General features: G+C 33.8%; 1 pseudogene across 1 annotated transcript in view; it reads right to left on the reverse strand.

Annotated features, from left to right (window-relative positions):
- Positions 1–5,538: 5,538 nt before the first annotated feature.
- LOC307064898 overlaps positions 5,539–16,019 on the reverse strand; it is a 144,204-nt pseudogene continuing 133,723 nt past the window's right edge. The window contains exon 2 of the transcript in view: positions 5,539–5,767. The product of the transcript in view is annotated as an uncharacterized misc_RNA (transcript). The remainder of the gene's footprint in view (positions 5,768–16,019) is intronic.

Consider the following 16,019-nt stretch of genomic DNA (forward strand, 5'->3'; position numbering starts at 1 on the left):
TGGTTCTGGAAACTTTCAACCATTTTAACATTGTGAACACAAGTGTTAAAAAAATAAAACCATTTCTGTGACAAAGATTAGAAATATTGTTACAAAGACAGGGGAATTGAGTTTCGGTGACCTCTTTACACTTTAGTATCATTGTAAAAGCTGCAAAGTTGAGGTAAAACAATAACACCACAAAATGTTAGTACTGGTGCCCTGGCATTTTTTTAGAAGGGCACAGCTTTATGAAACATTAGCTATAATGACTAAAGAAATCAATAATATTCAAATGCTACTTCCTATGTAAACAAGAATCTTTGTTGTTGAAAAAAATCTTGCTGAGCATGAAGCATCTTTTCTCATTTGAGTGAAATATACCAATTAATTGACACAAATTATGACAAATGAAAATTTTTTTTTTTTTTTTTTTTGCGGTACGTGGGCCTCTCACTTCTGTGGCCTCTCCCGTTGCGGAGCACAGGCTCCGGACGCACAGGCTCAGCGGCCATGGCTCACTGGCCCAGCCACTCCGTGGCATGTGGGATCTTCCCAGACCGGGGCACGAACCCGTGTCCCCTGCATCGGCAGGCAGACTCTCAACCACTGCGCCACCAGGGAAGCCCCAAATGAAAATTTTAAAGTAGCATTTTTCCCCTTAACATGAAGAATAAAGGTGTTTAATTTCCCAAGTTTATTTAAAAAAATAAAGAGAAAAATCGTAATACTTTTATAGGAATTTTACTAACCTGATATTGCAATAGGGAAGAACAAATTTGACTCCATTTTACATCTGTTTCTTTTACTTTAACCTTTGTATTCTTTTGCTTTTGCTTCAAGTTAAGAATGTTTCCTATAGCCTGAGATATACAGGATAACTCATTCTCATGGCTCTGACATTTAAAGGTATTATAACACTTTTCCATTCATATAGAAATAAATAGTTGCAGAACAGAGAATAACATGCGTCTTGTTGGAAGTATACAGGAACATCGTGACCTGGCCTACTAGGACAGTTGCAAGAACAGAGGATTCCTGCACCAAGAAGTTTGCAACAACCAACCAATACCGCTCCCCTTTCAATATAAAAGAAGGTTGAATTCTGACTGGGGTCAGAATTCTCTAGTATATTAGTCCGCCATCTTCTCGGACTCCTGGCTTTCCAAATAAAGTCATTATTCCTTGTTCCAACAGCTCCTCTCCCAATTTATTGGCCTGCAATGCAAGCAAGCAGAATGAGCTTGGACTCAGTAACAATATGATTTATCCTATCAACAATATCATGAGTCAGATGAGGGACTGGAAACACAGAAAGATTTACCTAAATGAGCAGAAGAAAAGAAAAGGCCAAATATAGATTCAGATTCAGATTCAAAATCTGATGAATCCTTTACATATTATATCTCCTACTGTTTCTAAAACTATCAGAATCATTTACTTGATGTTCTCATCATGAGGAGAAAGTTTTAGAATATATTCTTCTGATTAGGTAAAAAGAAGAAATTCTAAATAATTTTTACGTTATGTTAAACATGTAATACCTACATCTTCAAGTAAATAATATTAAAAAAACAGATTCTTTATTGTATCAGATTTAATAGCAATAGCCATGGAATTTTCTGGAATTTTCATATGTCCAGTGTCACATATTGTAATAGTTTCCAGGGCTGCTATGATAGCTAACACCAATTTGGTGTCTAAAAACAACAGAAATGTACTGTTTCACAGTTCTGGAGGATAGAAATCTGAAATCAAGAGATTGGCAGTGTTGCATCTTTCTAAGGGCTCTGATGGAGAATCTGTCCCCTGACTTCTTTCTAGCATCTGGTGACAGCTGGCAATTCTTGCCATTCCCTGGCTTACAGATGCATCACTCTAGTGTCTACCTCAATATTCACATGGTGTTTTCACCGTGTGTCTCTTCTCCAACACTTATGAGGATACTGGTTGTATTGGATTAAAGTTTCACTCAATCCCTGTGTAACCTCATTTTCATTACATCTACAGAGATCTTATCTCCAAATAAAGTCACATACACAAGTATCAGGGATTAGGACTTCCACATACCTTTAGGGTGGAGAGAACACAATTCAACACATAATGTGTAGAAATCATACAGCAGAGAACAGCTAAAAACAACCAAGCAGAAAACTATAAAGCCTGAAAGAGCTCGGTAGTTGTAGGAATATAGACGTCTATGTGCATATGTATATGTGTGTGTTTGTGTATGTGCTCATGCACTCAAATTTTCAGGTTGTGTCATAGTTCATGCACTGCTTTTAGATTAGTCGATCCTCCATATCTAAGCCTTCTCAATCCACAGTTTTAACCGACTGTGAATTGAAAATATTTTTTAAAATTTGCAGAAAGTTCCAAAAAACAAAACTTGAGTTTGCCACAAGCTGGCAAATATTTACATTGTACTTATAACAATTTACATAGCATTTACATTATAAAGATATTGTATGTAATGTATAGATGATTTAAAATATACAGAAGGATGTGCATACATTTCATTTAAATACTACACCGTTTTATATGACAGACTTGAGCATCTTCAGATTTTGGTATCTGAGGGGGATCCTGGAACCAGTCCCCTGCAAATACTGAAGGATGACCATGGTTCCTATTTTTCGTAGGGGTATTGTAGAAGAGCAGAATTTGCTACCCCAAAATATGTCTCTTTGGCATATCAATAATCTTAAACTGGTTATTTTCTAAAAAACAACAGACATGTGAAAAACTGAAAACCAAGTAGGAATTATTGTTTTGTAAGAGACATTTGCATTTATAAGGGGAATCTCCATTTGTAAGTGTGTCTCTCTGGATGTACTGGGAAGAGGAGAGTGATCAAATCTCTAGAAACTCTTATCAGTGGAGAAGGCAATGACTTAAATCTGTATAACAACCTTACCCTGGTTTACTGTGTTTTCCTGGTAATTCCCATATCTGATTCTCCCAACATCCCCTTTTGTCTTCAGCTGAAATAGTATTTAAGGTAAATTACTCAATTTTCTTGGGTCTTTCCCAGGTATACATATTATAAAATTTTTGTTTGTTTTTCTCCTGTTAATCTGCCTTGTGCCAATTTAATTCTCAGACCAGACAGAAGAACCTAGAAGGGTAAAAGAAAATTTCATTCTCCCTGAGAATATAAAGCTGTAGAAAGCTTGGAATTTGAACAGACTGTTTCAATGATCTGGTATTCATTTCCCTCCGCTTCTCTGTCTACAAATAACTTACTAACTTTAAGATTTCCTAGCTGGAGACTTATCTTCAAGAAATCTTTCTAGACCTTGCCTTTGGGACTTTACTCTCCAAGAAGTTTCTCAGAATGCTCCAATATTTTAATTAAAAAAACATTTGTTTTGGGAACTTGTGAATTTGTTATCTTTTTCATACAAGTAGGAGTTTATCAATACTTTCTCGAGGAATTTTTATCATGAATAGTCATTATACTCATGGTCCTATATTTTAATTTTCTAGTATTTAAATAATATTTATAAATATTTTCCCAATAGCTAAAATTAAACCTTTGTAATTATGAGGGTATAGTTAATATAGAGTATAGAATATACAATATAAATCTGAAAGCAGCTTCATAGAACACTAAAGACCCTTATTTTATGTTTTTTTTTGGCACAGAAAGTTAAGAAGCAATTCATCTGGAAAGCTGGAATAAGATTCTTTAAGTCAATAGTAATTTAATTTTTTAAAAAGTGAAACACCTCCCTCATATTTTACAAAGATCCTTTGCCTAATATGCACAAATAAGCAGTCCATTTGGAGCATAACATATTGGTTAAACTGTTTAGAATTCAAGTCTTCCTGCTTTGTGTAGGCATTTTTATTTGTGTATCCCTTGTTCATTTTCTATGGGTCTGATATACACTTGCCTATAGAGTTTAAAAGCAATTTTGAAACCTGATACAGTTATTTTATTTTACTTATATAGTTTTTTTCTGTAATGATAGTCTCATAATCCACTAATGCTCATACGTCTTAAAAATGTGTTATTTGCTTTCCATTTAGAAACTAAATTAGAGTAGTAAAAATTACCCATGTTATCTGTCTCTCTTATTTTAGTTGTGCTGCCTCTGGCTTTCATGTGACACAGATTCCAAGCATAGAGGTAGAAAACAATTATTAATTTTTATTCTCCCCTTCTTGTTCAGAAGGTAGTAAGTTAAATGCTATACTAAATTTGGAGAAAATAATATTACCTCTGTGACCCATATTCTTCCTCTAATCTCCTGAAGTAGGCTTAGTGCCCAATGAACTAGTGAACACAACCATGTGGAAGCAGCCATGGAGCACACATCATGAACATGTTATCAAATCAGATCCCACTGCTTGCAGCTTACAAAATCAATACTGACAACTATTGGTAGAAAGGAACAGTTCCTTTAATCAGGATGCTGGCAATCTGGGGAGATAGTGGACTCAGCATCCCCAAAAACCACCTCCGAAGATTCTGCCTGGACATGAAAGCTTTTAAAGGGAAACAGGGAAGTAATCTCAATTAATCATTGAGATAGGGGGTCAGAGTCATACCCATCCCCCACTGTGTGCAGGCTTGTGTGCAGGCTTGTGGACTCCTCATGATCTTTCTTTAAATGTTATCTTGTTCACACAGCTTGATTGCAAGATTACTTGAGGGGAAGCTAAGAAAGAGATCTGCTCATCAATTAATTACTTACTCTTCATCTATACTTCTTCAATCTATGGAAAAAAACCAACATGCTAGGCAAAGTATTGTGTGATCAAAAGATTTGAAAGGTGTCCTAAGGCTGGAGATGAGTAGAACATGCGGGTACCTGGTTTAAGGTCAGTGACAAGACCAAAGAGTGCCACCTACAAAGGGTTCTTTCCTACAAAGAGCTTTTTCCTGTCAAAAGCTGCTTACAAACATTGCAACAAAGGGTGGAAACAGGAGTCACCCAGTTCTTCTCCAAACCCAGATTCTGGCTTGTGAAGTCAAGTTTTTGGAAGACGTAATTAACTTTCGGGTGAATGCAATTCATAAAGAGTGTCATATGGAGGGAAGTTTACAGCCAAATTCTAAAGTATAGTCCATAGTTAAGAGCTCTGTGAGATGTTACTGGGTGATATGAAGGGGAAAAATATATTTCAGGAAAAATTAATTTTGGGAATTTGTGAGCTAAACAGAATAAAATAGGTTTTCCTAGTTCAGAATATCTTAGATCCCTGAACATGATAATGTGTATTAGTCCCCCAAAGGCAGGAAATGAAAGCCATATAGCACCCCTGTCTTGATCACATTTTCCTAACTCTTAGCTCCTAAAACCTTTGGTGGGAAAATGGGAAACAGGAAGTGGAGGGTGGAGGAAGGAAGGGAATGTTTGAGGATCTAAACCCACAGCTCACTCTGAAAGAAGGTGAGACAGCAGAGGCAGGGTGGCTGGGTAACCCCATGAAAAGAGCCCTCAGAAAGATTTATGAGAAGCAGGCACTCATACCCTGTCTCTCCACCACTCCCCACATCATCATCCAGCCAGGCAGGGGTTCTTCCTAACCCATCTTCTCGAGCATACTTCAGGGCTTCTCATCCTCCTCTTGCAGCTGGTCATCCTCCTGTATAGCCTTCATCACACTCTTCTTGGAGCTGTCCTGGACATCACCCTTCATCAAAAATGTATCTGAGATGAAGCAGGCCTTCTCAAAGTTGAAGATGATGTCCAGCTTGAAGTATTTGTCCAGGGGCTCCAGATATTGGTCAGTCAGTTCCAGAGTTGAAACCGTGTACAAACCCCTGTGTCCTTGTCTTTTAAAATAAAAGGCTGAACCAAGATTTAATGATGGGGAAATGTGAAGATGTGGAACAAACAATAGCTGTTGGGCTGGGGAACTGGTAACAATTTAGACTATAAATCTGCCACATAGCAGTTCCCTGAAAGATATAGATAAAAGTTTGACACACATTCCTAAGTTGTTTGTACAGGAAGCAGACCCCCACCAGATGAAAATTGCTGACTCCAAGAACATAGAACCTAGACTGGTTGGAACCAGAATATTGATGATGCTGACTCCCCATTACCCCACTACCAAGCAATCAGAAGAATGATCATGAGCTGATCACACCATGCTCCTTGAACCATTGCTATAAGACTCCTCACTACCCCATCCAGGACAGGACCCACAGTCTTGAGGACAATAGCCTGCTGTGGCCCCCTTTGTCTGGCAAAGCAATAAAGCTATTCTTTTCTGCTTCACCCAAAACTCTGTCTCTAAGATTCAATTTGGTGCCAATATAGAGAGGCCAGGTTTCAGCAACAGCATGATGGGCTCATTGTCTTGACCCTTGATGGCACAGTAGAAATAGAGGCTGGCATGTTTCTTATAAACGACTTTTAGGTTTCTTCACTCCAGGAAGTTGCATAGAATAACCACACATGCTCCTGAACCATCTTCTTTTGCTTCATGTCTGATATGGCCAGATACCATTTTTGCAGCCACAACTTTCCCAGAAGGCTGAACATCAGCCTAAATCACATGATTTCACAGCTTCCAGGTCTGCACGTCCCTCTTAACACCATAGATGCCAGCTCTACTCCCTTACTTAAACTTTACTTATCTTGTTTTCTCCCTCTCACTTGAAGCCTAGCCTGCTTTGGAATCTTCTAAAAAGTCTAACTCAAAGTAATAAAAGGTCAGAAGCGTATCTCCTTATTATGAGCGCCTTAGGGCCAACAGTCTTTTGACAAGGCTAACTGCTCTCCTGATGCCTTTATCTGGAACCCACATGTCAGACTTGCTTGGGGCTTTCACATTCAGGGATCAGCTCCTACGGCCACAGCTGACATTTCTGTTTTGTCCATGAGCTGAACTTTGGTGAACTTGGCAAATAATTTTTATTTTACAGTAAAGTATATATAAGGAAATTTCAGAGCAGCCAGTCTTATGATGTAGACGTCTTGTGAATAAGCAAATACATCTTTTATCCAGTTTTCCAAAACATTTTTAGAGCTGACTTAAAATAATAGTAATTTAAATTGAATTGCTTTTGAAAGCAATACAAAGTCATTCTTTTCTCATGATTGCTTGATTCTAGATTTCAAGTTTGTCTTTGTGTATAATTATATTCTCTCGGGTTTCCTTCACAAATGAAATAGCAGATGGATTCTGTAAAGCCTGTGTTATATACAGATGAATAATTTATACTATCAAGTATCCATTTCTCCAGCTAATCAAGGTTTTAAATAGTGAACAAGACTAATATTTCAATGGTAAAATAAAACCTTGTGTTATTGCTACAAGAATGGAAACCATGTAATAATGTTCAGCATGTGACTTTTGGTACTAGAATGCTTGGGTTTTATCCTACTAAGTGAAGTAAGCCAGACAGAGGAAGACAAATATCATATGATACCACTTTTATGTGAAATCTAAAAAAAAAGATACAAATGAACTTATATACAAAACAGAAATAGACCCACAAACATAGAAAACAAACATATGGTTACCAAAAGGGAAAGAGAGGGGGAGGGATAAATTAGGAGTTTGGGATTAACATATACACAATACTATATATAAAATGGATTATCAACAAGGACCTACTGTTTAGAACAGGGGACTATACTCAATATTTTGTAATAACCTATGAGGGAAAAGAATCTGGAAAAAAATAGATATATATGTATGTATAACTGAATCACTTTACTGTACACCTGAAAACTAACACAACATTGTAAATAAACTATACTTCAATTTTAAAAAAGGCAAAAAATAAACAGAAAAACAAAACAACAAAAAACAAAAGTAAAAATACTTGCTCCACAATTTACTAGGTGTGGGGCTATGAGAAAACATTTCATTTAATTGTACCTCAGTTTATTCATCAAAATGTACTTTATATTGCATCTGAAGCAGTTAACATATTACTTGGCATGTAGTGTGCATTCATTAAACATTATTATTTATGTATTCCATTCCCACAGAGAGGTTTGGAGAGGGGGTAGGCTAAATAATTTGTGAGTTGCCTAGCTTTATTTTTCCTATTTTTCCAAAAATAAGATGATAGGTCCAGTGGGGTACTGAGCTGACTTCTACTGGGAAAACCGATTGTGAAATTTTCAGGAATATGGGGAGTTGGTTGGTGTTATGTTGGTAGCTTAAAATTGGCTATGGTAAGAGTATTTAACCAATCATTCCCAAAAGGCAGTTGCTAAACATTTACCAGGATGATATTGAAATTAGCTTTGTTATCCAAATCAGTAGTTTTCTCTTGCTCTGATCTAAAGGATCTTTAGACTGGTTATAGAAAATATTACATTCATTAAAAAAAAGAGAAGAATTTGGAAATTTGGCAGTTTTCTTCAGTTTATAGAAACACTTTTCTATACTGTTAAATGTTTGTTTACCTATAACAAGACTCAGACATTTACTCTAAGTTATTCATCCAAGAGAAATGAAGGCATCTGTACCCAAAAATAATTGTTCAAGAATTCCCTAGCAACATTATTCATTATGGCCAAAAACAGAGTTCTTTTAAAAGGAGAGTATATTAAAAATTTTGTTTTATACTCATACAAATGAATACTACACAATAATAAAAAGAAATGAATCACTGATGCTTTAAACAAAGTGAAAGAATCTAACAGAATTAGAGTTGATTGAAAGAAGCCAGACAAAAAAATGTGTAGCATATGACTTTATTTATATAAAGATTAAGACCAGACAAAAGTAATCTATAATGAGAGAAATTAAAACTCTTTTTGCTTTTGGTGGGTTGTAGTGGTGGTGGTGGTGATTGAGCAGAAGGAGAATGATAGAAACATTCTATATCTTAAAATGGTTGTTGGCTACATGGATACACACATTTATCATATGTTACCAAATGTACACAAAAGATCTGTACATTTGTACATTTTATTCTATATAAATTTTATGTTAATAAAGAAAAATAAAACAATATATTTCAATAAAAACACTGATTAACAATAGAAATGGGTGATGACTAAATTTGACAATTATAAAATAAAGCTTGGAGGAATATAAAGCACATATATAGAAAAAAGAAAGAACAAGGTAACAATTAAGAGTACAATTCATCTAATCCTTCTTTCAGTCACAGTAATTTTTTAAATTGTGTGATCTTGGGTAACTTACTTAACCCTATAAATATTCTGTTTTTTAATCTTCTAAAATTGGTTTAATTATAATATTTACCTCATAAGGTAGTTTGTTGTTAAATGAAATAATTCATCAAAAGAATTTAAGGTGCTTGTTTTTTAGTAAATACTTAATAAATTATTTTATAGCTGTTTTTATTATTAAGATATAAATATAAAACTCAAAGAAAATATGTCCTGAATTTCCAGCTCTATCTCATGAAAATGCCAGAAAGAATGGAGCAGGTAAAATGAACTAATAGATTAAATTTCCCTTGAGATGAATACTTGTAATCTTCTGATTAAAACAATCCAGGAACTGTCAAATAAGAAAGAGGAAGCAAGTCTAATTAATCTTGCTGCAGTTTTAATTTCAATTAAAAAGAGAAAGTATTATGCAAAAAAAAAGGAGAGTGATATGATAGCTTTTGAATAGGTGAGAGACAGATTGTCATCTTCCTTCTAACCAGCAATAATGTATATTCTAGAAAACAATGGATCAGTGCCTTCTAATGCACATGGAAAATAATTTTAAAGCTTGACTTCAATGTAGGAATAAAATAAAAATTTACAGTCATGCAAGTATTCAGAAATTTACTTCTGACATATTTTCCTTTTCTAGGAAAATAAAATTTTACCATTTTATACTGAGCATTAGTAGTAAACAATGAAGATGTGATGGGGGTTAATTTATTTCACTGTATATTTCTCTATACTTCCAAAAAAACCCTTTTTTACTATGATTACATATTACTTTTATAATTACAAATAGATATTTAGAAAGGTTAAATGAAGGTATCGTATATTATTAAATATCATCTTTTTTCATCTGTTTTCCTAAATTAAGTATGTAGTCTAATTTATCCCTTGTGCCTTGAGGAACATGAATTATGATGAATGCTGCCACTATATTTTACATTCATATTTTTATAGAGGTAAAGTTAACATATTGATCAATTGCATTGTTCTTAGATGGTCAGTTTTATATGTACTGACTGTTGTATACAACCCTGTAGCTATCACATTCAATAAGATATAGAAAATTTCTATCACCCTCCAAAACTCCTAATGTTTCCTATATCCTACCCCTCCATACCTCACTCCCTGCAGCCCCTGATCTGATTTCTATCACTAAAGGTGAGTTTTGTCTGTTACTTGAGTTTCAAATATCTTACACGTTTGACTCTTGAACAAAGGGAGAGGGTTAGGGAAGCCAAAACACCAGGAGGTCGAAAATCTGCATATAACTTTATAGTCGGCCCTCCATATCCACCACCCCCTGTTCTGCATCTGCGAATTCAACCAACTGTGGATCCTGTAGTACAGAAATACATATTTATTGGAAAAATTCCATGTATAAGTGGACCCATGCAGTTCAAGCCCCTATTGTTCAAAGTTCAACTATATATAATATTTATTCCTTTGTGTCTGATTTCTTAGGCTGTATTTTTAATAAAATACTTGTCCATGTTGCTTTGAGTACTGGTAGTTTATTCTTTTTTATAGCTAAGTAGTAATCCATCATTTGAGTATATCACAAGTTGTTATCCAATTTGTCCATTTCTCTGTTAATGAGCATGAGGGTTGTTTCAAGTTTTTGTCTATTATGAATAAGAATGGTCTAAAAATGCTTGTGTGAGTATTTTTAAGAACATATGCTTTCATTGCTTTTTTGGGTAAATGTGTAAGAATGGAATTTCTGGCTCATAAGATATATATACATCTCTGGCTCATAAGATACATATTTATGTACATATGTATATGTGTGTGTGTGTGTGTGTATATATATATATATATATATATATATATATATATATATATATATATTATAAGCCACAGATAGATAGAAAACTGTATGTTTATGTAACAGCACATGTTATTTTGTTATATTGTTAAGAAATGCCGAACAGTTCTTCAAAATGTTTGTACCACTTACCACTCCCACCAGCAGTGTGTGAGTTCCAGTTGCTCCACAACTTCACCAACCCTCTGTTAGACTTTTTAACTCTATGTGTTCTAGTGGGTGGAAAATGGTAGTTCATTGTGATTTCAGTTAGCATTATCCCTATGATCAAAGATGTTGAGCACTTTTTCATGAATTTATCAGTCATTTGTATGTCTTGCTTGGTGGTGTTTCAGTTCAACTTTATGCCCATATTTATTGCATATTTTTGCTGTTGATTTGTAAGAATCTTTTATATATTATGGATATATATTCAGAATATGAGACATTTGTCAGACATATGTAAGGCAAATTGTTTCTATTTTTCTTTTCTGTGGCTTGTATCCTCCTTTTCTTAGCAGTATTTTTTAATTAACTGAAATTTTAAATTAAGTAAAGTTCAATTTTTATGTTTTCCTTATATCAGTCCTTTTTGTGACTTGTCTAATAAATCTTCATCTACATAGCAAAGATGAATTTCTTAAACTTCTGGATTTCAGGGGGAAATATTTTACCATCTTAATTATTTTTCACTTCTCAATGATTGTCCACATCTACCTTTTCATTCAAAGCATGGGATACAGCATATTGAAATAAACAATGAAAGCACATTTCTACTAGAAGTTGCTAAATAAGTGTGGTTTCTCCAAAAGATTATTAAAATTCCAAAGCACCTTCACAATGTTTTAGTAGGTTACGTTTTTGTGGAGGACATTATATTTGAAATATTTCCCTCAGAAAAGGAGAGAAGAAACATTACATTTTAAGGCAAATTTTATACAAAACAATTTATGTGGATATAAAACCCCAAATACGCATTTGGTTGGCTGGGAAACTTTCAACTTCACAGGCTAATGATGTAACTAAAAGTTACAGAAATTTTAATCTGTAAAGTATTTTAAGGCTATGATTATACAAATACAAACTCATGTCTATTTTGCAGAATACATAGAGTAGCTACAGATGGATTTAAATTCATACTAAAATAGGAAAGCACAAACCTTCTTGGCAATGCTGTTTTTTTTTTTCCCTAAGAACCAAAGAGATTTGGTTCTGTATAGTCAAAAGCAATTTTACAAGAAAACATCCCACAATTTCAAAGTGGCGCTTAATTGTGTAACACAAGTAAAACAACATTTGAATTCTTAATTGGAAGTGGCATTGCTCTTTAACACATCATAATACTTTCATCTGCTGGTCAGATGATGTAAAAAGATTTTTAAAAAGTAATTGGTGCCCCCAAACCAAAGAGAATCTTTGTCCAAATGCTTATCTTTCTTGAAATTCAAACCTCTGAAAGCAAAATATCATTATTTTACTCTTTTATCATATGTATTTTTAATATATATAAACCACACACTGTATATAAGCTTACTATATTTTAAAGTATATATGAATAAACAGAACACTGATGGATGATCATGCTTTATTGTTCTGCCCCTGATTTCTGAAAAACAACCAAGGAATTTGTCATCTCAAGGTCAGGATTATTAAACTACTTTTTTTTTTTCCCAAAATGAAAATCTGTAATGACTGATGTGCCTGAAGTTGCCTCATAAGGCTCCCAAGTGGGATGTGTGATCCTTGGTTTCTGTTTTTATTTGATCCTGAAATTCAGAATCTTATTTTTTTTTCTTTTCACTTTACCTGTAATAATTGCTTTTTACAGGTACTTATTAAAACTTTCTAAGTGTAGGTATTTAGAAATCTAAGCAGATTCAAGATCTTATATGTGTTCAGTAAACCATTTCAGGCTTCCCAAACCTAGGATTATTAATAGTGATAATCCTTGATCAAGAACTTCTATGTGTTGCCCAATAAAAGTAGAGAAAGCAAAGGCAGTTGCTGAAATGACATTTTTGTTTGTGAGCTGGTTGAAATCATTAAGTTTTTTAATCTCTTATATTGTACCCAGAATGTTCATATTCTGAGACATGGCCCAGAGATACCACATAACCTTGTTTAATTTACTCTTGGCTCTGGAAGTATCAGTTTTTATATCTTTTACCCTTTGAGTATGAAATGCTCAATTTTTAAAAGTATTTTCAGAAGCACCATATTTAACCAGTTTTGCACACCCCAGAGCAAGAAAGAATGTCAGCAACCACCTTAATTTTGAGGAGGGTATATCATATAGCCTAGTGTGTAAATTAATTAGTTAGAATGTTGTCATAGTTACACTAGAAATAAGAATTTGTACCAGAAACATAGACCAATTATTAACTTTATATTATCAAATAATACAATAGTAAAGACTATATGGCAAGATTTAATTTTATTTGCCAGTTTCAAAAAATATATTCCACATATCTTGATTTTAGTGACTTATTTTGCCACATCTCATTCTGTTTCCTCTCCTGGAGCATAACAGGGAAATAGGAGGCACTATATAAAGTGAACACACATGAAAGGACAAAGCAAAGAGTGTGTAGGGAAATTAGGGAAGACTTCTGAGAACCTGGGTTGTGACCAGAAGGACAATAGGCTTTTTCCAGGTGGACAATGCAGTTATACATATTCTTTATACTCTCCCCTCCACCTGTTTTGTTTGTGAGTTTTGTTTAACATGTTGATTCTTATACTTGTAATATTTTTTTCCTCCCTGTATATTGCTCATTGGGGAAAATTGTTACTGCAACAATTCCACACTGGTTACTTCAGATGCCCAAAGGGTGTAAGGGTGAAGAATTTGTTGAGGCTTTTCTTCCATGACACAGGAAAGTTTATTCCTATAAACTTTCTCAAATCCCATTTGTCAAAACATCTCTTTCTCTCTTATAGTTGTTAAATCTCTAGCGAGCATTTATTATACATGAAACGGTGTAAGGAAATAATCATCTTTCATGTGATTTTTTGTAAGCAAGTTGTTCTAATTAATCTTATGTCTAAAAAATAGCTTCTTATATTCTTTCTACAAATATAAACATATAGAAAAAATTCCTGGAAATATCAACTCAAGAATTTTCCTGAGGCATATTAGTATCATCATCCCATCACTTATTTTTTTACACTTACTCAGCTTCTAGTGTAATCTGATTTAATTCTTCTTCAGACTTAATTATCATCCCTTTTTTTCAACGGTTAAGTTATGTATTAAGATTTGTGAAATTCTAATGAACTGCACAGAAAGAGAACTGTTATATGTTTCACATTAAGACTACAAAAAAAAAATAACATTTCCTGAATCTAATATGGAGAAAAAGTGATATGAAATATTTGTTTTAATATATTTTAAATATCAACTTTCCATAAGATGTGACTCAATTTCAGTAAATCATGTTCATGGAAAAAGCAATGTGAGATTTAAAAGATGAAATTAGACGATTAAATTGCAATAATTTATGTGTTATATTTCATGTGCTTTTTTGTAAGCAAGTTGAATCACAGAGCATATAAAATTATCTTTAACCAACTGACAAAGAATCTAGAATTTAAAGTAGAAGAAATAATTTTTACTTAATGAATTTTCTATTAAGATAGCTGTGCTTCCTAAGGAAGGCATTATACCTAATCATCTGATTTACATGTTAATTTTGCAGACAAGATGAGTGTATTTTTTTTTTGCAAATTGTTTGTAGAACAAAAACTAACAAAAGTTTTTAACTGAAAAAATTTTCCATTTTGAAACTTATGGTAAGTATTTAATATAATAATTACTTGATTTCATGGAATGCAATTCACCTTCTGAAACATATGACTTGGTTTGAGCATCCAATGAGCCAAATATTCCTGCAAAATAGCAACAGTTAAGAAACAACCTTCCACAGCCCCTACCTATCTTGTGTTCTAGAAAATAGCTTACTGCAAAAAACTACCCCAATGTGACTTAGATAAGGTTCATGGATGACTCTCCTGTTCATATATGACAAGGCTAGACACAGACCTTTCAAATGTCTATTCTTTGGCTCATAAATGAGTAGCTACTCTCTCACTGACCAATATGGACAAAATGCCTGGTAAACTGAATTGACCCAAATTTTGTCAGTTTTCCCCAAGCCTCTGAATTTTGATCCCCCCTCTGTGATTCCCTCCTGAGAATCAGCTGACTTTGAAAACACTTTCCTGATCAACTGTCTGACCGCAACCCTTGCTTGTCTCATGCTCCCACAATGGGTTCTTTCTAGTCTTGTTTACTCATCCTTATAAGTAAAATTCATTTCTGCCTGATCTTTAAGAGGCTTATAGATCTCAAAATTTCATAGTGTTTCTATTGTCATAGACCCCTTCCCATTTTAGTCGGGACTAAATAGTCTTTTTTACCTTACCTAAGTCTGGATTTGGTTTTAATTGATAATCCCCTTCTTAAATTGTGATTGTGTTTTGAATTAACATTAAGAAAAATGGTTACAGACAATAATTCATGCAAATACATCTGCATAAATTAGAAATAGAATTAGAATCACTCTCAAATTTTGAAAGTTGAACTTAGGTATTTTTAGGAAGAAGGATAATCAGAATAATATAATCTTCATTTTAATTCTGACCTAGGTTTCAAAACACAAAATTATATCCAATTTACTATTATAATTATATGAAAAAGTGATCAGTATCATAAAATTGAAGTAGAAAAGGAAGCAAACTCTTTATTTTGCATGTTAGGGTAGAATTCTGGTTTAAATGTGTGTATTGGGAAAGCTAACCTGCTTTTGAGGGGAAAGCTTTAACTGTAATCAGAGGGCCATCTGTGTATAGGGTGTGACAAGTCAGGAAAGAAGACCGGAAGCCATCAAGTATACAGTTTATTATATTATATCCCAAGTACCTAACCCAAAACATGGCACATAGTGTATATTAACTCAATATTTACAGAATAAATTTGTAATATCTCTTTGATACAAGCATACTTTATTTATTATTTTACTTCACTCAAAAAACTTGATGTCAGTTCTTAGGATAAGATTGACAAAAGGGAAAACATGCATATTTATTTACTGAAGAGAGGAAAAGGGATGTTAGGGAAATGG

The sequence above is a fragment of the Hyperoodon ampullatus genome, assembly GCF_949752795.1.
Source record: "Hyperoodon ampullatus genome assembly, chromosome: 16".
In the NCBI taxonomy this organism is placed as follows: domain Eukaryota; kingdom Metazoa; phylum Chordata; class Mammalia; order Artiodactyla; family Ziphiidae; genus Hyperoodon; species Hyperoodon ampullatus.